The sequence below is a fragment of the Tamandua tetradactyla genome, chromosome 11 (genome assembly GCF_023851605.1).
Source record: "Tamandua tetradactyla isolate mTamTet1 chromosome 11, mTamTet1.pri, whole genome shotgun sequence".
Classification (NCBI taxonomy): Eukaryota; Metazoa; Chordata; class Mammalia; order Pilosa; family Myrmecophagidae; genus Tamandua; species Tamandua tetradactyla.
In genome coordinates, this window is record NC_135337.1 from 17,260,969 (window position 1) to 17,287,736 (window position 26,768).

The window sequence follows — 26,768 nt, forward strand, 5'->3', positions numbered from 1 at the left end:
AATCTGATTGGAGCCTAACCTATCTAGGAAGACCCTCCTTCCAGGGCCAGATCTCCAGGGAAAAGTTGCTAGAGGTAATGACGGAATATTAGAAATATAGAGGGGCAAAAAATAAATAAAAAACAGACAAACAACAGATCAACATTTCTTGAAGAGGAAGAGAGAATAGAGAGCTTTTTCATGGTGGTGAAATGACTGCACACTCAAAAGAGGCAATCTCAACATTTTCCATATAGGCAGGGCAAGAATCAGAAAAATATGAGCTGAAAAATTCTGATTTGCTAGTCTGGAAGTCTAGAATAAGTTGAACCAAATGTCAAAAAACAGTTAGAGAACTAAGCCAATCAACAAGAAAACCCTAGGCAAAAGAGAGAAAATGAGCTCCAAGTTAAACTAGTTAAGAAAATCAGATGCCTGAATACCAGCAAAAAAATCATGAGCCAAACTAGGAAGCACAAAGGTACGGCCCAGTCAATGGAAGAAACTAAGACCTCAAATGAGTTGAAATGACTAATTAGAGGTATTCAAACAAATCTTCTAAATCAATTCAATGAATTGAAGGAAAATATGGTAAAAGAGATGAAAGATATGAAGAAGACACTGGGTAACCATAAAGAATTTGAAAGCTTGCAAAAATAACTGGCATAACTTATGGGAATGAAAGACTCAATAGAAGAGATGAAAAACATAATGGAGGCACACAATAGTAGATTAAAAGAGACACAGAGAAGGGCTTAGTAAACTAGAGGCCTGGATGTGTGAAATCCTACATGCAAAAGAACAGATACGGAAAGAAACATAAACATATGAGTAGGGGCTCTGAGAATTGAATGACAGCATAAAGTGCATGGATATGCATGTGATGGGTGTTGCAGAAGGAGGAGAGTAGGGAAAGGGGCAGAAAGAATGATTGAGGAAATAATCACTGAAAATTTCCTAACTGTTAAGAAAGATCTGCAGATTACAAGTCCAAAAAGAATGCACCCAAGTAGATTACCACACAACACTTAATAATCAGGATGACATATACCAAAGACAAAGAGAGAATTCTAAAATCAACAAAGGAACAGCTATTTATCACATACATGGGAAGTTCAATAAGAGAAGCGTGGATTTCTCAGCAGAAACCATGGAGACAAAAAAGTAGTGACATGAAATTTTAAGATAGTATAACCTAGTCCTGGCATCAGGTGATTTCAAATGCCTCTTGACCAAAAGGGGGAAAAGAAATGAACAAAATAAATTTTCAATGGCTAAGATATTTCAAATAGAGTCCGGAGGTCATTTTAGAGGTTGTTCTTATGCGCACTCCAGCCAGATATTGCAAATTGCCACAGTATGCAAAACTTGAACCAATAGTACTGCTAAAAAGACTCTGTAAATGTTTTACTTAATTATTTTTTTTCAAAAACTTAAGGCTCCCAGATTTTTCTTGTCTGATAAGCCCTGGAACCTAGAGGTACCAGTCTCTCCAAGAACATCAACAGTTTCATTCTTCAACGCCATAAGATTGACACCCCTTTTCAGCAGGAAGAAGCTAAAATAGAGATTGCCCAAAAATCTCTGCAGATTGAGAGAATGATCATACGAGGAAGAGGAGGTGTAACCAAGAAATTAGGATTTAACAAATTGTTATGACTACTGACTCATTATATAGGTACTTCTTTTTAGTTTCTAGTATACCAGAATAGCCAGAAGGAAGTGCCTGAAATTGTTGAACTGTAATCCAGTAAACTTCAATCTTTGATAATGATTGTATAACTATATAGTTTTTATCATGTGACCATGTGATTATAAAAACCATTTGATTGACACTTCTTCTATCCAGTATATGGGTAGATAAGTATTAAAATAAAGACATGCATGAAAAAACAATGCTTTGGAGATATTTGTTATGCTCCACTATTGGGCCAATAACCCGGAAATGATGACTGAAATATTTATTGCAAGATTCTGTTATATAAAACTTTAAAACAAAATAATGTGCAGTACTGGCAGTCAAAAAAGTTTGAAGTGATAGATTATTACTGGAATTGAGCATGAAGGGGCTTCTAGGGTACCTGAAATCTTCAATATCTGATACAGGATGATGGCAAAATAGGTGTTTTCATTTTTTTTTTAACCAGGGGAAAATGCAAATGTGGTCCCCCACTACCATAAATTATGCAATTGAGTTTCCCACATTTGGGGAGATCACAGGAATCAGTACATCTGGAGTGTAATGGGTAAGACTTGCTCTAAGAAAAGCATCTCCTTAATCATGATATCTTCCCGGTCAGGTAAGTGTGGTGCTTTTACTTTTTTAAATGTATTTGGCTATGATTTGACTTGTGCATTTTATGTATGTTTATGATGTATAAATATATATTTATATTTAAAAGCCTATTCTCCTAGCTGCTATAACATATATAGACCAAGTTTTCATTATTTTAGGATATATAGCCATATTAAAGTATCAACATCCCTTGAACATTAGAAAAAATAAATGCATTTTTAGGGGCAATCTAGGTGAACAAACCCAATAAAGCCTTATTTATAGAGCTTACAACAGTATAAGTCCTGTGATGAAGAATATCTTGACTGTATTGCTCACTACATACCTTCCCAGCTAAATGGGGAGACCTGAGCAATTTTTTTTTTTTTTGTAAAAATGAATTCAAGAAATTGAAGAATAGAGTCAATTACTTCAAATTCTGCATCTATTCACGAAGGTGCCAAAATCTGGGAAATTGACAAGTCTTTTTGGCAGATGCATATCAAACATCTAGGTTGAGTTTTTACGAATGCAGTTGGTTATGCAATTCCGGACCTAAAGGGAGAGAACTAGGTTGGGGATATACGTTTGAGAGTCACTGGTGTATAGCTAGATTTTGATTCTATGATACTGGATTTAATGTTCTAAATGTAGATAGGGAAGTGCTCAAAAAACATCATTTTAAGTTTGAGGTGGGAAGAAACCAACAGAGAGACTGTGAAGGGATGATCAGTAAGGGAATCATTAATTATTGTTCAATGGATTTGTCATTGTGGCAAATAATGTTCAGTTGAGTTTATAAGAGCTATTCAATGAGACAAACTATTGATGTATTTAGGTTTAAGAAAGAATGAGAAAACCAATGTGGAATTGGTTGTAATTGGTTAAGAAAATAAGAAGTCATTTAATGCAGTGTAACTAATTGAATTAATAAATAGAAGAAGATATTGGGATAAGAACTGGCATTTGCCAACTTAAGTCTCATTTCTCTTTTTACTCCAGGTACCTCATGCAGGAATTTCATACATTTGGTTAACCTCTTTATGTCTTACTTTCCTTTTTCTAATTAACAACTTCATATGCATACCTAAACTCAATCATCATTTTAAAAGAAGAAATTTTGTTGTCTTGCCTAAGTATGTTATTAAACAGAGGCTTGTTTGGTGCCAATGTCTCTAATTTATGGGACCAACTTAGCATTGGTCCATTTACTGGAATAGTTATTTGATTAACATTAGTCTTCCTCTCTAAGGTCTAAGGTCTTGGAGAACCCTCACATATTACACCTTTTTTTGACATTATTTAAGCAGTCTGATGCATACATATGGCAATAAGTTTTTAATTAATTAATTGAGTAATAATTTTTCCCTTAAAGAGCTTTGAAAATAAACATTTAGAAAAACACAGGGAATCTAAGAAAAAGCCAACAGAGGTTGGATATATTTGTATGATAACTATTTACAAGAAAAATAAGCCAAAAAAAAAAAAAGAGTAGAGAAAGAACAGAAAAGTCACTTTTAGAAAAAAAAATGGTAGACTTCTGTATTTGAAACATGGTCAATGAAGAGAACAGATAATAAATAACAGAAATCAATTCTATTGTGAACTCTGCTTTTTTCACATGGATAAATAGACCCTAGACGTACCTTCACCACACTTTCATTTCCTATACATGCAGCATATTGGTTGAAAACAACCCGCTTAGACAGTTGTTGAAGGTCTCCTGCTTAGTGACCAGAAAATTCATTGATAGAAGAAACTTTATGTGTCGACAAGCTAGACCTGTTCCTCTTTAAAAGGAGCACTTGCAGCGGACCTGAAGAATGGTTTTTAAACTGCACTATTTAGGGGTATTAGTCAGGGCAAAAGATTACACTTTGCTTTCCATTCACAATTCACTTTGTCATGTGTGTTTCTGATTTTTTTTCTTTTTCTCTTTATTTCTTTCTTTTCCTTTTCCTAAAAGTTTCTAGTATGCTCACTTTGGAGTTCTCCTTAGTATTTGAGAGTAGGCCCCCAAAGGTAGCTTTCTGAGGACATTTCAAATTATTATTCGTAAAAACATATTCAAAATAAACTGTGCTGTCTCTTATAGTTTTCAATTTATATTAATCCTCTACATAATCCCTTACTGGTTATGAAACCAATTTCACAATTGTGTGATGAAGAGAGAGATTAGGAACCTACGTAACATTAGTTTTGGGGATATTAATTTGTAACTCTGGAAAATCTTTCTTGGAAATACAGAACTATTCCTAGAAAGGGTGATTAAATTTGAGTACATCAATGATTGTATGATTTCTGGATAATTTCATTTATCCAAAATCATGAGTTGCACAAAGATATGACATGGTTTTTATTAACTTTTGTGCATATTTTATATTAACTGACACATTCAGAACATTATTTTTTACTCTTTATATATTTACATTTGTTTCTAATGAGATTTCTAGCTTTTGCTTTATTCCCAAATAATGCAAACTTTTAAAGGAAGTTGTGTATGGACATGGTTTGAGGTATAATTTTTGAAATATACAAAGGTGAAATATATATACTTAAGGCAAAATATATAGTAGCCTTGGAATTATCTAGGATTGAATTTTATCTTACTGAAATTTGGAAGTAATTAAAATGGAGAGGGCATTGTTCAAATCAGCTCATATAGTGCATGAAGTAAGAAATAGAAATCTCAGCAGCTATGATATGCTTTTAGGAGGTTGGAGTAATTCCAGCACTCTGCATATTGTTTCATTCACGTTTTATTATCCTAAATTTCACATAGTCTATACATAAGCCAGTGTCCCTTTGTAAGAATGTTTGTCCTATGTCTTAAAATGACATCACATTTCTACTCAGATAGAAACTAAAGAACGCCCAACCATGAATAACTAGAGATTCTTGTCAGATATTGAGCAATTAATTCACTTTCAAACTTTATCAAAGACTTACATACATATATTTGGTTTAATTTTCTTAATTTTTTTTTCCAACTCTGACTTCGGTGACTTCATGTTGATATTTTGAAATCAGCTCCAGTGAAAATATTTAAACCAAGGAAATCAGCAAACCTATAAATCATAGAATATGCATAGATATTCTTTTTTTCTCAATAAAGAGAGATGCTAAAAGCAATGTGCAAGATATTAACTGTTTAATGCATGCATATTAGGAATTTTCAATTTGAGTAAAATAAGAAATCAATGCATCTATTCCAATTACCACTCTTCATTTCTACCACTAACCTTCTCAGTCCAAGCTAGTCTCACTTCTTAGCTCAGTTAAAGTAATGTCTCCTATCTGATCTCCTTATTTCTCACCCTTATTGTTTATTTTTCAGAGAGCAACTAGAGTCATCTATTTAAAATGGAATCATATTACTCTGCTCATAACCTTCTAGTGACTTCATAATCTACTAGTAGTAAAATCTGAAGTCCTTAAAATGGTCAAGCTCCCTGATGATTGCCTTGGGCCCTGCAAATTACTGCCTCATTTACCTTTATTCCAACAACATGCACTTTTTTGCCATTCTACAACAGCAACCAGCAGACTTGTGCCTGAAATGAGTTTATTCTCCAAACGGTCACATGAGTGGCACTAATACTACACCCTAGTGACCCAATAGAAAAATGTTTGCTTCCTGTTCCTGCAATCATAAGCTCTACTGGTCTGTAAGTCCTAGCTCCTGAGTGAGGAGTGCTTCTACCAGGAGACACACCACTGATTCCATTGAACTGAAAGTTTAGGCTGCCACCTGGCCATTTTGGACCTCTCATGCCTTAGAATCAACAGGCAAAGAAGGAGATTACTGTATTGGCTGGGGTGACTGATCTTCACTATCAATGGAAAAAAAGAACTACATCTATACAATGGAGGTAAAGAAGAGTTTGCCTGGAATACAGTACATCCCTTAGGGTGTGTCTTATCTGCTATCATGCTCTGTAATTAAAGTTAATGGAAAATTGCAACAATCCAATACTGGAAGGACTACCAATGGCCCAGAAACATAAGAAAGTTTTGAGTCACCCACCAGGCAAAGAACCATGCCAGCTCATGTGCTTGCTGAGGGTAAAGAGAACACGGAATGGGTAGTGGAAGAAGGTAGTAATAATATGAACTACAACCAAGTGATCAGTTAGAGAAATGAGGACTGTAATAGCATGACTATTTCTTCCTGGTTTTGTGAAGAATACATTTATGTATGTACTTAAAGCAAATATCTTTATTTTCTTCCCTATCTTGTGCCTATATCATATGATGTAAGTTGCATTATTCATCTCAGAGTATTTAAGTTATAGGATATCAAGTTTATGGCGGGTGTGACTATTACGCACAAACTTAAACCCTATTCTGGAGATATTTAGTGCATTTCCAGTTTTATGCAGGATAGTTGAGTATTATTAGGTGAAAATGTCTGTTATTTTTTATTAGAGATTAAAAATGGTTTAAGGTGATGTGTATAGCTGCCAGGTTGACAAGGGGTAGACTGTGATGGTTATGTTCATGTGTCAGCCTGGCCAAGGAATGGTGCCTGGTTATCTGGTCAAGCAAGCGCTGTCCTGTTACTGTGAGGACATTCCATGGACTTAAATCATGAGTAAAGTGATTGCATCTATGGATGATTACATCTATAATCAACTAAGGAGAGTATCACCAGCAATGAGAGAATTTAATCCAATCAGCCATAGCCTTAAAATGGAGTGATGATTTCATCAGTCAAAAGAGACCATTTTCATCTCTACTTCAGCTTCTTCTGGGGAATTTGTCAAAACCTTCATTAGAGTTCCCAGCTTGAAGCCTGCTCTAGGGAATTTGGACTCATGCAACTCCATAGTTGTGTGAGACTATTTTATACAATCTCGTATTATTTATAGATATCTCCTCTAGATTCTGTTTCCCTAGAGAATCCTGACTAATACATGAATTATTTCTAATGGCAGAACATAGATGTAATTGAAATTATCAGAAGGAATAAAAAAAGAACAAAAGTAATATTTAAAGCACAAATAGCAGGCAATTTCCCAAAATCAGTAACAGATAACAAACCGGAGACCCAGGAATCTTCAATATCACCAAAAACCATGCAAACAAGAAGGGAATGCAGTGAAATGCTTCAAGTTTAAAGAAAAAGCATCAATCTAGACTTCTATATACCATGAATTTATTGCTGAGCAGGAAAAATTTAAAAATAAAAAACTGAGGAATTTCATCACCAGCAGGCATCACCTACAAAGCTATGTTAGAAAATTTCTTCAGGGAAAAAGAAAATGAAATTAAAAAATTGGATCCAAATAAAAAAAGGGGCAGTATCAAAGAAGGAACACAGAAGGTAAAATAAAAACTTATGTTTCTTAATTGTAATCTATTTAAAATATACCTGTATAAAGTAATAACAGTAACAATGTATTGGTTGATTTTTAGCATATGTATAGGTAAAATAAAGAGAAACAATGCCACAAAGAGTGAGAGAGTGGAATAAAAATATTATGTAAATATACTAACCATGAGTGTCATAGTGTTATTTGAAAATAGATTTAGAGTAGTTAGAAATGTTTGTTGCAAATTCTAGGTCAAATACTAAAGGTGTTTTAATGGAAATATAATAGATACACTAAGATAAAAGATAAAATTTAACCATAGAAAATGCTCAATTAAAACCAGATAAGATGGAAGAAGAGAAGATACAATTAATATTAAACAGATACAACAATTAAAGAGCAATTTAAAATAGTAAATATTAATCCAATTATATCAATAATCTCTTTAAGGGTCTAGATGCACAACCTGAAAGGCAGAGATTGTCAGAATGGTTAAAAGACAAGATCAAACCATATGTTAGACTAACCACTTTAACTATAAAGACTAGGATCAGTTAAAAGTAAAGCGATGGAGAAAAAAAAAGTAAAGGGATGGGTTAGGCCATGGTGGCTCAACAGGCAGAGTTCTCGCCTGCCATGCCAGAAACCTGGGTTTGATTCCTGGTGACTGCCCATAGGGGGGAAAAAAACTCCTTGTGCTTGCTTGGCAAGCACTAAAATTGTAACTATACAGAAAAGATTAGCATGGCCCCTGCGCAAGGATGACGCAAATTCATGAAGCGTTCCATACTATAAAAAAAAAAAAAAAAAAAGCAAAGAAATGGGGGTGCACAGGTGGTTCAGTGGTAGAATGCTCGCCTTGCCTCCTTCATGAGGGAGACTCAGGTTCAATTCCGGACCATGCACTCCCCTCAAAAAAACAAAAAATAAGTAAAAGGATGGATATACCAGACTAAATACTAATCAAAAGTAAGCTGATATAGCTGTATTAATTTCAGACAAACTAGACTTCAGATCAAAGAAATTTATTTAGGGATAAGGAAGGCAATCCATAATGACCATGGGTCAATTTCCCAAGAAGATATAAAAATTTTTAAGATGAATTTGCTTTGCAACAAGGTGTCAAAATGCACAAAACAAAAGCTGATAGAATTACTAGGAGGAATAAACCAATCCATTATCATGGATGAAAACTCTCACACCTTAATATCAATATTTGACAGATCCAGCAGGCAGAAAACCAGTAAGGATAATATTGAATCTGTCAATTTCCTGGGTACAATTTATAGAATACATCATCCATCAATAGCAGAATACACATTCTTCTGAAACTCTCTTAGAACATTCATCAACATAGACCATATTACAGAATATAAAACAGGCCTTAAGAAATTTTTATAAATAGAAGTTATACGATATTTTCAGACACAATGGAATCAAACTAGAAATCAATAGCAAATTGTCCAGAAAAATACCTGAACAATCTAAAAATATTTGGGGATTAAAAACACTTTTAAATAAATAACACAGAATTCATAGAAGAAGTATCAAGAGAAATTAAAACATATGCTGAATAGAATAAAAATGAAAATACAACCTATCCAAATGTGTAGGATGTAGCAAAAGCAGTGCTTACAGGGAAATTCATAGCATTGAATACTCACATATATTACATAAGAAGAAAGACCAAAAATCATTTGTCTAAACTTCCCCTTTGAGAAACTAGAGAAAGAAGAATAATATAAAGCCAAAGCAAACAGATGAAAAACTAAAAATTAAAGCACAAATCCATGAGATAGAAAGTAGGAATCAATAGACAAAATTATTGAAACCAAACATGTGTTCTTTGAAAAGAGCAATAAGATCAACAAACTTGTATGCTGACTAACCGAGGGAAATAAAACAGAAAAATCACATAATAACAATATTAGAAATGTGAGAGAGGTCATTGCTATTAATCCCATGAACGTGAAAATATTAATTAAGGAATATTATGAGCCAAACTATGCCTACAAATTTAATAACTTAGATGAAATTCACTAACTCTTTGAAGGACACAAACTATCAAAATACACAAGGGAGAAATAATTTGAGCAGACCTATATATAATAAAGAAATTGAGTTAATAATTAATAACTTTACAAAATGAAAGCACCAGAGCAAGATGGTTTGCTGGAGAATTCTAACAAACACTTTAGGAAGAAAATATATAAATTCTGTACAATCTTTTCTCAAAAATAAAGCAGAAGGTATACTTTCCAACTCATTCTATGAGACCAGCATTCCCCTGATAATAAAAGTAGATAATGACATTACAGGAAATAAAACTACATGCAAATGTTCTTAACGAAGTTTTTGTGTGCTACCATATCAGGATGAGATACATTTGTCTGAAATAGATGCATATTAACTAAAATAACAGACTTGAGCAAACCACCCTGCCAATTTAACAATTACATCTATGCCATCATATGTTGCTTGCATGTATTACTTACAGGCATATACTATTTTAAGTTGCTGAGGTGCCATGCTTGTGGAACTTGCTTGAAATCTTCCATTTAGGGTGTTGGGAAAGGTCTCTACACAGAGATGCTGTGCCTTGGAACTTACTGAAAACTCAGCTGTGGGGATGTTGAGTGAGTCTGTCCACGAGAAGGTACCTCATTTTTGGCACTCTACTATAAAGCTTCAGGAAAGATGCTAGAGAACTTTGTTGATTGCTGGGTGCTTCTGGCTACCAAGCTGATTGAACCAGTGGTTGAAGAAGTCTTCTACAGGATCTGAGTTTTGGAGATAGGTCACTTTCCTGGAACAAGGTGTTGGAGAAGGCTGTGTTCTTGATAAACCTAGTAGAGGAGAAAATCATGAGCACTCATGAGCTGAATGCTGGAAAAAGTATGCTCTGTAGTAGCCTAGAAGGGTAAAAAACTGTACACCTTCAGCAACCAAGTGTTGGGGAAAGCACACCATAGAAACATGGCAAGAGAGACACAATGGACCAGGAATGGAAAGGCTCTTCCTCCTCCAGTGTCTTTCAATATGATCTGAGTATCCTAACAGCTACTACAGGAAATATTTACATAACTTTCCTCCATAATAATAGAACAGTAAAAAGAATGGTTATGGCGATGAGATGTAATAAATTGATAACTGGCACACGCATTAAATGAATTATTCCACATTGAAATCTAAAAAGACAAAATAGACCACAATTGATTTTCTAACATACTCTAATGGAATGGCACTGACTTTAGTATTTCCAATTGTATGCCTTTCAGCAGCTCATTCTATATGCTTCAGTTTCTAACTTTTAAGTTGGGAGGATATTTGTTATGATGTGTTATAATTGTAAAAAGTTCTCAAAATAATAGGTTGCCGCCTTAATCATTATTATTGGGAAAACATTCCATAGTGGTCTTGATGAATATTTGAAATACGAAATAAATTAAATATGCTTCCTTCACTCCTACTTTGAATTGTTTAATGTTCTGCAGATACAAAAAAAGAAAGAAACTATCTCCTTGAGTTCAACAGATTTACTTATTTTTCTTCTGGTGCATATAATAAGGTACTAGAGAATAGAAAGACTTTGGGGAAATGTGTATGTCTTTAGTAGAGGGCTACCAACCTATTTTTAAAGGGAAGGTGACGAAGAATGACAGAGAGGGTGTAACAGATGCTAAATGAAGTGTGACCCTCATCTGGCTGGGGCCTTTGGAACTTTAACAGTACAATGTGACTTTTTTTAGTTTATTGTTTATTTCCCATTGTGTGCTAGGCTCCAAAAAACACAAAAGTGAAAGATGGTTAAGAAAATTCTTAAACCATAATATGAGATTATTAAAGATACATCAGTCTTTTCTTCCTGAAAATGCACATTAAATTCACACTCTTCTTTTTCTTTTTCCTAGGTTTCAAGTTATATTTTCTTAACCCTTTTGTTATTAAATGAAAATAAAGCGTTATGGCCAAAACAACAGTCCTATTCTATTAGTGGATATTTAATTAGAGAAACAGAGCCGTATATATTAATGATGTAATTAATTGGCTTGGGATATTGTGGGAGCTGGCTGTTCTAGTTTGCTAGCTGCCAGAATGCAATATACCAGAAACAGAATGACTTCTAAAAAGGAGGATTTAATAAATTGGTAGTTTGCAGTTCTAAGGCCAAGAGAATGTCCCAATTAAAGCAAGTCTACAGAAATGTCCAATCTGAGGCATCCAGGGAAAGATACCTTGGTTCAAGAAGGCCGATGAAGTTTAGGGTTTCTCTCTTAAGTGGACCGGCACACGGCAAGCACAGTCAGAGTTTTTCTCTCATCTGGAAAGGCATGTGGTGAACACGGTGTCATCTGCTAGCTTCTTCTCTCCTGGCTTTCACTTTCGTGAAGCTCCCCGGGAGGACAATTCTTTCTTTATCTCCAAAGGTCATTGGCTAGTGGACTCTGCTTCGTGGTGCTGCAGCATCCTCTGCTCTCTCCAAATCTCCTTCATTCTCCAAAATGTTTCCTCTTTTACAGGACTCCAGAAACTTATCAAAACTCATCCAAATGGGTGGAGACATGTCGTCACCTAATCCAGTTTAACAACTACTCTTGATTAAATCACATCTCCAGGAAGATGATCTGATTACAGTTTCAAATGTACAGTATTGAATAGGAATTATTCGGCCTTTATGAAATGGGATTTAGATTAAAACATGGCTTTTCTAGGAGACATACTTCCTTTCAAACCAGCACACTGGTTAAGCAGTCTCTCTAAGGCTTTTTTTCTTTCTCTTTTGCATGGGCAGGCACTGGGAATTGAACCCGAGTCTCTGGCATGGCAGGCAAGAACTCTGCCTGCTGAGCCACTGTGACCTGCCTTTTCTAAGGCTTTTGTCTCCACTTCTGATGCTGGACCTTGAAATGACAGCCCAGAAATTTGGAAGAGTTGCTTAGATGTGAAATGGGGGAGGTCAAGGGCAGAGAGGATCACACGAGTTAAGAGCCAGAAAGATCTCTATATGGACAGAAACCCGTATCAGTTCTTTTTGTCTTTAACCTTGGTGAGTAGTTTCCTGCAGAAGGCAGGGTCCCTTGTCACAGAGCTGAGTCTGGCCTAGAAGTTAGAAAAGCTGAAGGAAAATCCAGGGAAAGGTGGAGTAATTGTAGGACCATCGACTGCTTCATAACAATGAACTCAGACAGCAGGTCAGCTACTGTGTGTGTCTGTGAATGTGTGTGTGTGTGTGTGTGTGTGTGTGTGTGTGTTTGTGGAGAGAGAGAGAGATGGCTACTCCTTTACATTGACTCCCCAAATCTTCGAAGAATCCCCTTTCTGAGAAAGGCCCAGAATAGTTGGCAACATAGAGGAAAGGAAATTTCAGGATATGTAATTCACCCTACCAGGCTGACACATTTTAAGGCTATCTCACTGGTCATGTCTTTTATATGATAGTAATCTTTAAAAATTATGTTGAATCTGAGATTTGGTTGCTTCCATCAAAAAATTGATTTTTGTTTCTTTTTTAGTTGATTACTTAATCACCAGGTTATTATACATTGAATATTTTATTTCTCCTTCAAGACAGCTTGCTACAAGGAGCATAATTGGCTGGTAGGTCTGACTGTTTCCCCTCTGGCACTGCCAATATGTTCTGCTAAAGCCACATATCACCTAGTTTGCTACCAGTCAAGGCTGAGCACAGTGGGAATGTTAGTGCCAGTCCATCTGCTAAGGGTTCAGAACTCATCTATGCAGCAACCTTGGCTGGTTGAAGCTTCCTTAGAACTGTGCTATAATATGAGACACTTCCTACCCAATTCTCTTTCCTTTTCCCTGTCTTTTTAAGTGCATCAATCATTGCTTCAGGTTTCTCCTACCTACTCTTATTTATTTTGTTTATCCATTATAGATGTTCCTTCAAAAATCTCTGGCACATTTAATCCCATCTTGACATCTTTGCATTCTGATACTAGCTGGTTATTTAGTCAATAAATATTTGAATGTCTATAATCGCATTGTTGTGGAATACAAGGAGAATAAAGGCATGCTCCACAAGTCACACTCCATTATGGGAGAAAGAATGTAGTAAATATCGCCAAGTCTGTAGAAGAGATAATTCCATTTCTGTACCTTCTATAGAAAGTTGATGTAATAAAAAAAACATGGTGTTTTGAACATGAAAAGTCCCATTTAGCCTAATATACCTGATATAGGGAGATAGAAAATGTTAAAATCAAACAATTTTTTATATTAAATTGCATGGAAACATTTTGATTGTAGTAAATCCTAAAATAAATTGGAAAAACTGTTGAAGATATGTTAATTTTATCTGCTAATTTACAGGAGCATAAAGTTAAAATATGTTACTAGTAAGGAAAAATGAATACATTTTGAAGTGCTGCCACCATTTTTCACACAATTTTATAAAGTCTTGAACGTAATCTCACATTTGATGTTCATAAAATGATCATTGAAAACGCATTTATGAAATACAAATAACTTGTATTTTCAAGTGTCTTTCTTTTTATATATAAATGCTTTCTGAATTTTTGTCTACATCATCATCATACATGATGTGTCTGCCTCTGTGAGGTTGTATTTGTTCACTGAAATCTGTGACTGGAGTTCTAAAATGACAATGATTTCTTCAGGCTGTGCATCTTCTGTGCGATGCACAACTTCACTCTGCAATCCTTTCACATTGTCAGACGGCAGATGTTGGACATCAGTAAAAACTAAGCAAAAAAGACTTATACCTTACAAGTGGTGGGAAATATTCAATTAGTAGAGAGGACATGTTTGTTTAGGGGATAGTTTTAAAAGATCTCAGTTCTGTATTCTGTAGTAGCTAGAAGGAAAAATCTGAGAGGACTGCATGGCAGCCCATGATAAATGCTGAGATCTGTCCTGTAGCTGGCTGTGGAAGGGTGCTTTGAAAACTATTGTTTTTTTATTTCTTTGCTTTGTATGTATGCTATACTATACAATAAAAAAGTTTAAAAAGGAAGAAAGTGAATGATATGAAAAATAATTTTATGATTTAATTCAATAAAAATTAAGAAACTCCAAAAAAAAGCTCAATTCATCAGTGCTATCTTTTCATTCATAACTACTTTTAGCTCCTTGTCTACCATGAGGACCAATTAATGAATAGAAGACTAATTATAGCCTACCATGCATACATTTTATGTCAAGTTACACTATAAATAAAAATATTTTTAAACAAAAACATATTTTAGTTTTCTATGTAAATAAGCAAAATCTTATTTTTAATTAGCTTATTTGTAATTATATACATTTATATATACACTGTCAAAATTTTGGAAATGAAAAATATAAAGAACATAAAAATGACCAAAAATCTCATCACTGATAAATACCCATTATGGACATTGATATAATCTTATGAATTAACAATGTGTTATAAAGAACTTTCTATGTAACTGTATATCTTTCAGCAATAGAATTTTAATAGAGTCATAACATTTATTCCAGAAAACATGTAATAATTTATTTAGTTGATCCTTTAGTATTTCTACATTTTCATAAAATATATGTTCAGATTGCTGTATATTTTTGGGAACAACAATTCACTGAAATGCAGTTACTAAATAAAAAATTTTTGATGCATACTGCCAAATTGCCTTCCAAAACAATGTGTATGCAGAAAAGTTTATAAGGATTATCATATCCTGATTTTTTCAATTTTTTCAATTTTTAAATAAATTTTTTCACTTTGTTTAATTCTCTTGTCAATTTTCAAAGAAGTAATAATCTATTTTAATAATAAGTTATGCCATTTTTAACTGTGAAATAAATGTAAACTGTTTCATATGGTTTGTCACTTTGTATTTCTTCATTACTGAATTAAATAAATGTTTGTGCATTTTTCTTTTAGGATGTCCCTCTAATATTGTTGCTTGTAAGGAATTTAATTCACTTAAGTAAATTGATCTTTCATGTAATATAGATTTGAATGTTTTCAGCTCCAATTATTTGTATTTTAATATTTTAGAGGATTTTTTATCATGCAGAAATTCAAAGCTCATATCCGTTGGAAATTACCAATTTTGTGTCACGATTAATGGTAAATTCTTGTGTCACCTTGGCTAGGTTATGGTGTGCCATTGTTTGGTCAGGCAGACACTGGCTTGATTGTTACTGTGAGAATATTTTGTGGATTTAAATCATCAGTGAGTAGATTGTCTCTACAGCTTATTACATCTACAATTAATTTACGAGATTTCCTTCAACAACAAGAGAAATCTCAGCCAATTAGCTGAAAGCCTTTAAAGAAGGTATGATTTCAGCAAGAAGAAGGAAGTGTTTCTACCTCTAATTTACCAAGCCAGTTTTACCTGAGGAATCCATCGAAAACTTCCTTGAGGTTCCCAGCTTGCACCCTGCACTGTGGAATCTGAACTGCCCATTCCCACAGTCACATGAGTTAATTCCTATAATAAATTATATTATGTATATATATCTGTCAGTTCTGTTTCCTTGGAGAATGCTGACTCCCTTTGGCTTTCTTGCTTAGAAAATCGTAACACAAATTTATATAACACAGATATGAGATAAATATTCAATTGTGGTAAATTGGTACTTTGTTAAGAGTTGGTACTTTAATCCTTCTGTGATTTGTTCATGAATAAGAAATCTAACTTTATATTCTAAATATTTAAGAAATTGTTCAATCATTTGTATACAAGAATTCACCCATTTTCCAATATTTCCTACCTTAGTCATATATAAAAGAGATTTATACATGACTGTTTCTTTATTTCTATTCTGTTAGCAGCCTATTATTTTGATATTATAATATTTTCATTATTGTACTTTCACAGTACATTTGTTATTTGGCAATGTGAGTTACTCCCATTTTTTGCAACAGTATCTTGGGATATTATTGCATTACAGAAAAACTCTAGGGATATTTAAAAACTTTTAATCTGTTATGAGTGTTGTTGGTCATATACTACAATTTATAAAATAATTTGAAAGTCATTAATTCATTTTATGAATCTTTAATATACTCCTTCATAAAAGTCAGGATATTGGTATATTTTTCTACTTATCAAATTTTTTGTATACACTACAGTGATATTTTAGCTTTTCTCATCCTGATCAAAAGCATTTCTTACTAATTTTATTTCCATTCATTTTATATTCTGTTGTAAAATCATTATATGTTCTAATAGATATTTTCTGAAAGATTGGAGTTACTCATTTCTGCATACTTATTGTAACTGGACACCAACTTGAGTCCTTTTACTGCTGCAAATAATTTTTTATTGTATTTCTCAGGATAATTCCAAAATCATCTGGAAATTATGAAGATTTTTGTTTCTTCCTTTCACATTTATATTTACATATACAATCTTTCTCATCCATTGCATTTAACTATAACTTCCAGGGGAAAAGATGATGAGATAATTGTAAGAAAGGTTATTTTTTACTTGACTCATTTTTTAATATGGAATTTTTAATAATTAGCCACTAAATAAGACATTCTTTATTGGCCTGAGAGGAAGTTTTTAGTCATTTAAGGTGTATTAGTTAGGATTCTCTAGAGAAACAGAATCAACAGGGAACACTCGCAAATACAAAACCTTCAAAAGAGTCAGAAATTTGCAGGGCAGGCTGTGAAGCTGAGGATTCCAGTGGAGGGTCTGGACGAACTCCACAGGAGAGGCTCACCAGTCAAAGCAGGAAGAGAACCTGAATCCGCTTAAAAGGCTTTCAGTGATTAGATTAAGCATCACTCATTGCAGAAGATGCTCCCCTTTGGCTGATTACAAATCAGCTGTGGATGTAGCTGACATGATCACGATTTAATTCTATGAAATGTCCTCATCGCAACAGACAGACCAGCACTTGCCCAACCAGACAAACAGGTACCACCACTTGGCCAAGTTGACACATGAACCTGACCATGACATAAGGGAAATATGCCAATCTCCTAAAATTTTATTTTTAATCTCAAATGAATACTGAATTATTTCACATGAAGTTTCTTTTCACTTTTATGAAGATACTCATGTGATGTTCACCTTGGCCTATTATGAAATAAATTGCATTGTTTTCCAATTTAAGTTCTTGTTTCCTTTCTAGTCAGGGTTGGTTTGTTCTGTTATTTATGTTTCAATTCCATTTGCCTCAAATTACCCATAAAATATGGATATTTAAACCTGTTTGTGGTGATAATTCTTTAAACTTTCATTTCTTTCTAGTTTTTCTTTTCATTTAAAAAATCTGTTTTTTATTTTTTGCTTATACATATTTTTATTTCTATACAAAATTAGAAGATAATTTTTACAGTGTTAAAGATCTTTTGTTATTTTAGGAAACTAGTTATAGAATTTACCTTAAAATGCTATTTTTTGGGGGGGATACATCCAAAGTACACCTTTTTATCTTTATATCTCTATCTATTTATATATTTTTATTTTTTCCATTTCCTGATATTTTTGAAGTGGGAATTTACCTTATTTTATTTTTCTAACTTTTATAGCTACTTAATTAATAATTTGTCTTCATTCTTTTTTTTAAATGAATCATTTAATGACAAGTGGTTTCTTCTGATCATAATAGTGTTGCTGTTATGTTTTAGATTTGTATTATATTCTTGTTAATTCTACTCCATTTTTGTCCTATTGCTTATTTTCTCTCTGATGCAACCCGTTTCCTTTTTTGTTTGTTTGTTTTTTGCATGGCCAGGAACCAGGGATTGAACCCAGGTGTCCAGCATAGCAGGTGAGAACTCTGCCCGCTGAGCCACTGTGACCCGTTGCAACCCATTTTTATAAACTTATTTTACAGAAAATCTTCAGTAACTCAGAAATGGAGAATTAAAAATTTACATATGTTATAAATTTATTGTTCATTTACTTTCAATATCTGGTCAGATAATGAGGCTCATGGGATTTGGACTCTTGGGAATTCATAGAGGTTTTAATTACAGCATAATATAGCACCTATTCTTGTGATGTGTCATACGTTATCGAAATACAAATCTATTAGATTTATAATCACATAAGGAAGTACTTTAAAAATGTCTTTCTTGAATGGAAGGAAAGTATAAATCTTGTGCACCACTGAATTTCACTGTCTAAAAGACTACCTGGCACATTATAAGCTCTATATAAGTATTTATTTACTAAAGTATGAATAAGTGATATAATACTAATAATAAATTTGTAACCTTAGTTTAAACTCAAACCCTATATATTTAAAAATATCTTGATTATTTTACTTTTTATTTCCATGATCTGTTGTAAGGTGGTCATAGTGTTTTAAGATTTCCCCAAACAGTTAAGACACTTGCAATCTTTTGCCATATTAGTAATATAAAATTGCTTTTAAAGTTATAAATGATCACTGCATTTATACATGAGTCAAAATGTTTAACTATTAACCTATATCCTCTTACTCCTATGATCCAACTGTAATTACTCTCAGTATGCAGTTCTGTATCTTCTCATGTATTATTCTCACAGTATAAATACTGCATATTCCTACAATGACACATTTTTACAATTTAAATAATCTGAGACAAAAATATGTCTGCAGGCAAATGTATAAGATTAATGTGGTGTCCTCTATACCTTTTTCTTAGGAAACAACTATGCAACTTAAAAATGAAGATTCCTTAGAACTGAAGACAACATGTGTATCTTTGTGTACCTGCGACTATGGTTAAGTGTATATAAAACTGTCATTTTTTAATATTCGTACACACCTTTTTTTTTATTTTTTTATATTTTTTTATTAACGGAAAGAAAAAAAAAAGAAATTAACACAACATTTAGAAATCATACCATTCTACATATGCACTCAGTAATTCTTAACATCATCACATAGATGCATGATCATTGTTTCTTAGTACATTTGCATCGGTTTAGAGGAACTAGCAACACAACAGAAAAAGATATAAAATGTTAATATAAAGAAAAGAAATAAAAGTAGTAGTAATAGTAAAAAACAGCAACAACAAACAAACCAACAAGCAAACAAAAACAAAAAAAAACCTATAGCTCAGATGCAGCTTCATTCAGTATTTTAACATGATTACTTTACAATTAGGTATTATTGTGCTGTCCATTTTTGAGTTTTTGTATCTAGTCCTGTTGCACAGTCTGTATCCCTTCAGCTTCAATTACCCATTGTCTTACCCTGTTTCTAACTCCTGCTGAACTCTGTTACCAATGACATATTTCAAGTTTATTCTCGAATGTCCGTTCACATCAGTGGGACCATACAGTATTTGTCCTTTAGTTTTTGGCTGGATTCACTCAGCATAATATTCTCTAGGTCCATCCATGTTATTACATGGTTCATAAGTTTATCTTGTCTTAAAGCTGCATAATATTCCATCGTATGTATATACCACAGTTTGTTTAGCCACTCTTCTGTTGATGGAGATTTTGGCTGTTTCCATCTCTTTGCAATTGTAAATAACGCTGCTATAAACATTGGTGTGCAAATGTCCGTTTGTGTCTTTGCCCTTAAGTCCTTTGAGTAGATACCTAGCAATGGTATTGCTGGGTCGTATGGCAATTCTATATTCAGCTTTTTGAGGAACCGCCAAACTGTCTTCCACAGTGGTTGCACCCTTTGACATTCCCACCAACGGTGGATAAGTGTGCCTCTTTCTCCGCATCCTCTCCAGCACTTGTCATTTTCTGTTTTGTTGATAATGGCCATTCTGGTGGGTGTGAGATGATATCTCATTGTGGTTTTGATTTGCATTTCTCTAATGGCCAGGGACATTGAGCATCTCTTCATCTGCCTCTTGGCCATCCGTATTTCTTCTTCTGGTAGGTGTCTGTTTAAGTCTTTTTCCCATTTTGTAATTGGGTTGGCTGTCTTTTTGTTGTTGAGTTGAATAATCTCTTTATAAATTCTGGATACTAGACCTTTATCTGATATGTCGTTTCCAAATATTGTCTCCCATTGTGTAGGCTGTCTTTCTACTTTCTTGATGAAGTTCTCTGATGCACAAAAGTGTTTAATTTTGAGGAGCTCCCATTTATTTATTTCCTTCTTCAGTGTTCTTGCTTTAGGTTTAAGGTCCATAAAACCACCTCCAGTTGTAAGATCCATAAGATATCTCCCAACATTTTCCTCTAACTGTTTTATGGTCTTAGACCTAATGTTTAGATCTTTGATCCATTTTGAGTTAACTTTTGTATAGGGTGTGAGAGATGGGTCTTCTTTCATTCTTTTGCATATGGATATCCAGTTCTCTAGGCACCATTTATTGAAGAGATTGTTCTGTCCCAGGTGAGTTGGCTTGACTGCCTTATCAAAGATCAAATGTCCATAGATGAGAGGGTCTATATCTGAGCACTCTATTCGATTCCATTGGTCAATATATCTATCTTTATGACAATACCATGCTGTTTTGACCACTGTGGCTTCATAATATGCCTTAAAGTCAGGAAGTGTGAGACCTCCAGCTTCGTTTTTTTCCCTCAAGATGTTTTTAGCAATTCGGGGTACCCTGCCCTTCCAGATAAATTTGCTTATTGGTTTTTCTATTTCTGAAAAATAAGTTGTTGGGATTTTGATTGGTATTGCATTGAATCTGTAAATCAATTTAGGTAGGATTGACATCTTAACTATATTTAGTCTTCCAATCCATGAACACGGTATGCCCTTCCATCTATTTAGGTCTTCTGTGATTTCGTTTAACAGTTTTTTGTAGTTTTCTTTATATAGGTTTTTTGTCTCTTTGGTTAAATTTATTCCTAGGTATTTTATTCTTTTAGTTGCGATTGTAAATGGGATTCGTTTCTTAATTTCTGCCTCAGCTTGTTCATTACTAGTGTATAGAAAAGCTACAGATTTTTGAATGTTGATCTTGTAGCCTGCTACTTTGCTGTACTCATTTATTAGCTCTAGTAATTTTGTTGTGGATTTTTCTGGGTTTTCTACATATAGTATCATATCGTCTGCAAACAGTGATAGTTTTACTTCTTCCTTTCCAATTTTGATGCCTTGTATTTCTTTTTCTTGCCTAATTGCTCTGGCTAGAACTTCCAACACAATGTTGAATAATAGTGGTGATAGTGGACATCCTTGTCTTGTTCCTGATCTTAGGGGGAAAGTTTTCAATTTTTCCCCATTGAGGATGATATTAGCTGTGGGTTTTTCATATATTCCCTCTATCATTTTAAGGAAGTTCCCTTGTATTCCTATCTTTTGAAGTGTTTTCAGCAGGAAAGGATGTTGAATCTTGTCAAATGCCTTCTCTGCATCAATTGAGATGATCATGTGATTTTTCTGCTTTGATTTGTTGATATGGTGTATTACATTAATTGATTTTCTTATGTTGAACCATCCTTGCATACCTGGGATGAATCCTACTTGGTCATGATGTATAATTCTTTTAATGTGTTGTTGGATAAAATTTGCTAGAATTTTATTGAGGATTTTTGCATCTATATTCATTAGAGAGATTGGCCTGTAGTTTTCTTTTTTTGTAATATCTTTGCCTGGTTTTGGTATGAGGGTGATGTTGGCTTCATAGAATGAATTAGGTAGTTTTCCCTCCACTTCGATTATGTTGAAGAGTTTAAGGAGAGTAGGTACTAATTCTTTCTGGAATGTTTGATAGAATTCACATGTGAAGCCGTCTGGTCCTGGACTTTTCTTTTTAGGGAGCTTTTGAATAACTAATTCAATCTCTTTACTTGTGATTGGTTTGTTGAGGTCGTCTATTTCTTCTTGAGTCAAAGTTGGTTGTTCATGTCTTTCCAGGAACCTGTCCATTTCTTCTAAATTGTTGTATTTATTAGTGTAAAGTTGTTCATAGTATCCTGTTATTACCTCCTTTATTTCTGTGAGGTCAGTAGTTATGTCTCCTGTTTCATTTCTAATCTTATTTATTTGCATCCTCTCTCTTCTTCTTTTTGTCAATCTTGCTAAGGGCCCATCAATCTTGTTGATTTTCTCATAGAACCAACTTCTGGTCTTATTGATTTTCTCTATTGTTTTCATGTTTTCAATTTCAATTATTTCTGCTCTAATCTTTGTTATTTCTTTCCTTTTGCTTGCTTTGGGATTAGTTTGCTGTTCTTTCTCCAGTTCTTCCAAGTGGACAGTTAATTCCTGCATTTTTGCCTTTTCTTCTTTTCTGATATAGGCATTTAGAGCAATAAATATCCCTCTTAGCACTGCCTTTGCTGCGTCCCATAAGTTTTGATATGTTGTGTCTTCATTTTCATTTGCCTCTAGGTATGTACTAATTTCTCTTGCAATTTCTTCTTTGACCCACTTGTTGTTTAAGAGTGTGTTGTTGAGCCTCCATGTATTTATGAATTTTCTGGCACTCCGCCTATTATTGATTTCCAACCTCATTCCTTTATGATCCGAGAAAATGTTGTGTATGATTTCAATATTTTTAAATTTGTTAAGACTTGCTTTGTGACCCAGCATATGGTCTATCTTTGAGAATGATCCATGAGCACTTGAAAAAAAGGTATATCCTGCTGTTGTGGGATGTAATGTCCTATAAATGTCTGTTAAGTCAAGTTCATTTATAGTAATATTCAGGTTCTCTATTTCTTTATTGATCCTCTGTGTAGATGTTCTGTCCATTGATGAGAGTGGTGAATTGAAGTCTCCAACTATTATGGTATATGTGTCTATTTCCCTCTTCAGTGTTTGCAGTGTATTCCTCACCTATTTTGGGGCATTCTGGTTCGGTGCGTAAATATTTATGATTGTTATGTCTTCTTGTTTAATTGTTCCTTTTATTAGTATATAGTGTCCTTCTTTGTCTCTTTTAACTGTTTTACATTTGAAGTCTAATTTGTTGGATATTAGTATAGCCACTCCTGCTCTTTTCTGGTTGTTGTTTGCATGAAATATCTTTTCCCAACCTTTCACTTTCAACCTATATTTATCTTGGGGTCTAAGATGTGTTTCCTGTAGACAGCATATAGAAGGATCCTGTTTTTTAATCCATTCTGCCAGTCTATGTCTTTTAATTGGGGAATTCAGTCCATTGACATTTAGAGTTATTACTGTTTGGATAATATTTTCCTCTACCATTTTGCCTTTTGTATTATATATATCATATCTGACTTTCCTTCTTTCTACACTTTTCTCCATGTCTCTCTCTTCTGTCTTTTTGTATCTGACTCTAGTGCTTCCTTTAGTATTTCTTGCAGAGCTGGTCTCTTGGTCACAAATTCTCTTAGTGACTTTTTGTCTGAGAATATTTTAATTTCTCCCTCATTTTTGAAGGACAATTTTGCTGGATATAGGAGTCTTGGCTGGCAGTTTTTCTCTTTTAGTAACTTAAATATATCATCCCACTGTCTTCTAGCTTCCATGGTTTCTGCTGAGAAATCTACACATAGTCTTATTGGGTTTCCCTTGTATGTGACAGATCGTTTTTCTCTCGCTGCCTTCAAGATCCTCTCTTTCTCTTTGACCTCTGACATTCTAACTAGTAAGTGTCTTGGGGAGCGCCTATTTGTGTCTAATCTCTTTGGGGTGCGCTGCACTTCTTGGATCTGTAATTTTAGGTCTTTCATAAGAGTTGGGAAATTTTCAGTGATAATTTCTTCCATTAGTTTTTCTCCTCCTTTTCCCTTCTCTTCTCCTTCTGGGATACCCACTACACGTATATTTGTACGGTTCACATTGTCCTTGAGTTCCCTGATACCTTGTTCAAATTTTTCCATTCTTTTCCGGATAGTTTCTGTTTCTTTTTGGAATTCAGATGTTTCATCCTCCAAATCACTAATTCTATCTTCTGTTTCTTTAAATCTGTCATTGTAGGTATCCATTGTTTTTTCCATCTTTTCTACTTTATCTTTCACTTCCATAAGTTCTGTGATTTGTTTTTTCAGTTTTTCTATTTCTTCTTTATGTTCAGCCCATGTCTTCTTCATGTCCTCCCTCAATTTATCGATTTCGTTTTTGAAGAGGTTTTCCATTTCTGTTCGTATATTCAGCATTAGTTGTTTCAGCTCCTGTATCTCATTTGAACTATTGGTTTCTTCGTTTGACTGGGCTATATGTTCAATTTTCTGAGCATGATCCGTTATCTTCTGCTGGCGTCTGGGCATTTAGTCAGCTTTCCCTGGGTGTTCGACCCCACAGGTTGAAAGATTTTTCTGTGCAATCTCTGGGTTCTGTTCTTCCTGTCCTGCCCAGTAGGTGGCGCTCGTGGCACACGCCTGTCTGTGGGTTCCACCAGCGAAAGTTGCTGTGGGTCTCTTAGCTCTGGAAAACTCTCGCCGTAGGGGAGGTTCGGCAGCCGAAGCGTCTTGGAAGAATGCCAGCCGGCCCAGGGTTCCAAACGCGGGGAGGGTCGCCGGCCATCGCAGCACAGGAGAGCGTCCGGCCAAATTAGCCAGTCGGCCCGGGGCACCAAGCGTGGCGGGAGGGCGCCAGCTGTCACAGCCCGGGAGAGTGCACTGTTCCCAGCCAACGGGGGAGTCACGTGTTTGGAAGGGATCCCCCGGTCACTGTTCTCTGCAGTCTGGGATTTTCCGACCCAACTATCTCAGTTGTTCCGGGGGGCCTCGTGTGGTGGGGGCACCAGCCGCCGCGGCCTAAGGGGACCGCCTGTCCAATTCTACCAGCTGGCCCGGGAAGGTGGAAGGGAGGGACTCCGGTCGCTTGCCGTCCCACCCAGGAAAGCCCGTGCCCCTTGGTGATCTCACCGGAGCTGGTTCTCCCAGATAGTCAGCCGTTCCAGGATGGGGTACGCTGTCCCTTTGATCTCCCTCGTGGCTCCGGGAGCTGCTCTGTATTATCTCCACTCCCCCAGTAGCTGTTCTGGAGGAGGAAAGGTGTGGGCGGCAAGGCTGTCGAGGCTGGTGGTGGAGGAGCACGGTGAAGGCGGGGGAACAGGGCACCGTGGTGGTTGGAGAGCAGCCGGAGCAGGAGGGGGAGGAGGGGGGAGAAGGAGGGCGGGCGGCTTGGCTGCTGCGGGGCGTGGGCGCCGCGCGGCGGGCCGCCGGGGAAAGAGAGGGGAGAAGGAGGGCGGGCGGCTCGGCTGCTGCGGGGCGTGGGCGCCGCGCGGCGGGCCGCCGGGGAAAGAGAGGGGAGAAGGAGGGCGGGCGGCTCGGCTGCTGCGGGGCGTGGACCGTACACACCTTTTTTATTTGACAGTAATATCTAATATTTTTTGAAAGCAATATTTTCATATTTATGTCATTATTTTCAAAAGAGATGCAACTACACTACAGGTGTACTGTCTAATTATTCCTCACTTGATGGTTAATTCAATTGTCTATGATATTTTCTATTGAAAAATATTTCTTTGAAGTATACATTTCAGAAGAATGTCATTGAAAAATTTTTATATGTGGAAGTGTTAGGTGTAATCATAAAAAGTTTTAAAATGTTGATAGATATTCTTTCAAATTGGCAGGGCTACAACCAACCCACCTAGCAACTTATTGGGAATTAAGAAAGCACACTTCTTTTCTAGGTAAATGCAACCTAGTCCAGGTCACAAAGCTTGGCAACGGAGCACATACCATCTTCATTTCACTTCCTTGCCTGTCCAATGACAACTTTTCCGTTTGTATATGGTGACCGCACATATATTGCACACCAAAATTTTGCAATTCACGCTCCCACTAATAGTGTATAAGTGTGTCTCATCATTAGAGTTACATTGCCTTACCACTAGCAAGCTTGACCATCTTTTTATATATGTATTAACCATTTCTTAATACATGCTTTTTATACCATTGTTATAAGCAACTAATTCAATACATTTTAGTTATATTGTTCTGAAATACTAAGGTGAATTAACCTATCTGTAAATAAAACAAAAATCATTATGTGTTTAAATGTATTTGCATAGTTAAATTCATCTAACTAATGTAGATCAATTGAATTCAGGTAATAAATTAACATTTTTATTATCAATTAATTTCTGCCTTCATGCTATCATATTCATTAAAAATTAGCAGATGGATATAATTAGCCATGATCAAGCAAATATTTATTACCAAGAATGCTATGCATTGTTAATTATGGGAATGAAAGCATAATTATGTTCATCAAAATAATTTACATAATTTTAAATGTGGTTTTGTTATATAAAATAATAAGTAACAAAATTTCCCCAAGCTCTTTGGTATCTGAGTGGAAAATACTATATTAGCACCAAAAAACATTGCTTATTTTCATAAATGAAAATGCATGGCTCTTAATTCAGCCTGGTTAGCAAAACTGAT

At 35.0% G+C, this 26,768-nt stretch overlaps 1 non-coding gene and 2 pseudogenes across 1 annotated transcript; 1 reads left to right on the top strand and 2 right to left on the bottom strand.

The window, feature by feature from the left end:
• Positions 1-15,927, bottom strand: part of LOC143649073 (NACHT, LRR and PYD domains-containing protein 9-like) — a 28,736-nt pseudogene extending 12,809 nt beyond the window's left edge.
• LOC143651094 (U1 spliceosomal RNA) lies at positions 2,124-2,287 on the bottom strand. Its single transcript, XR_013159833.1, has one exon. It is a non-coding gene; the product is annotated as a U1 spliceosomal RNA (small nuclear RNA).
• On the top strand, positions 8,267-8,363 carry LOC143651055 (U6 spliceosomal RNA; annotated as a pseudogene).
• Positions 15,928-26,768: the final 10,841 nt, after the last annotated feature.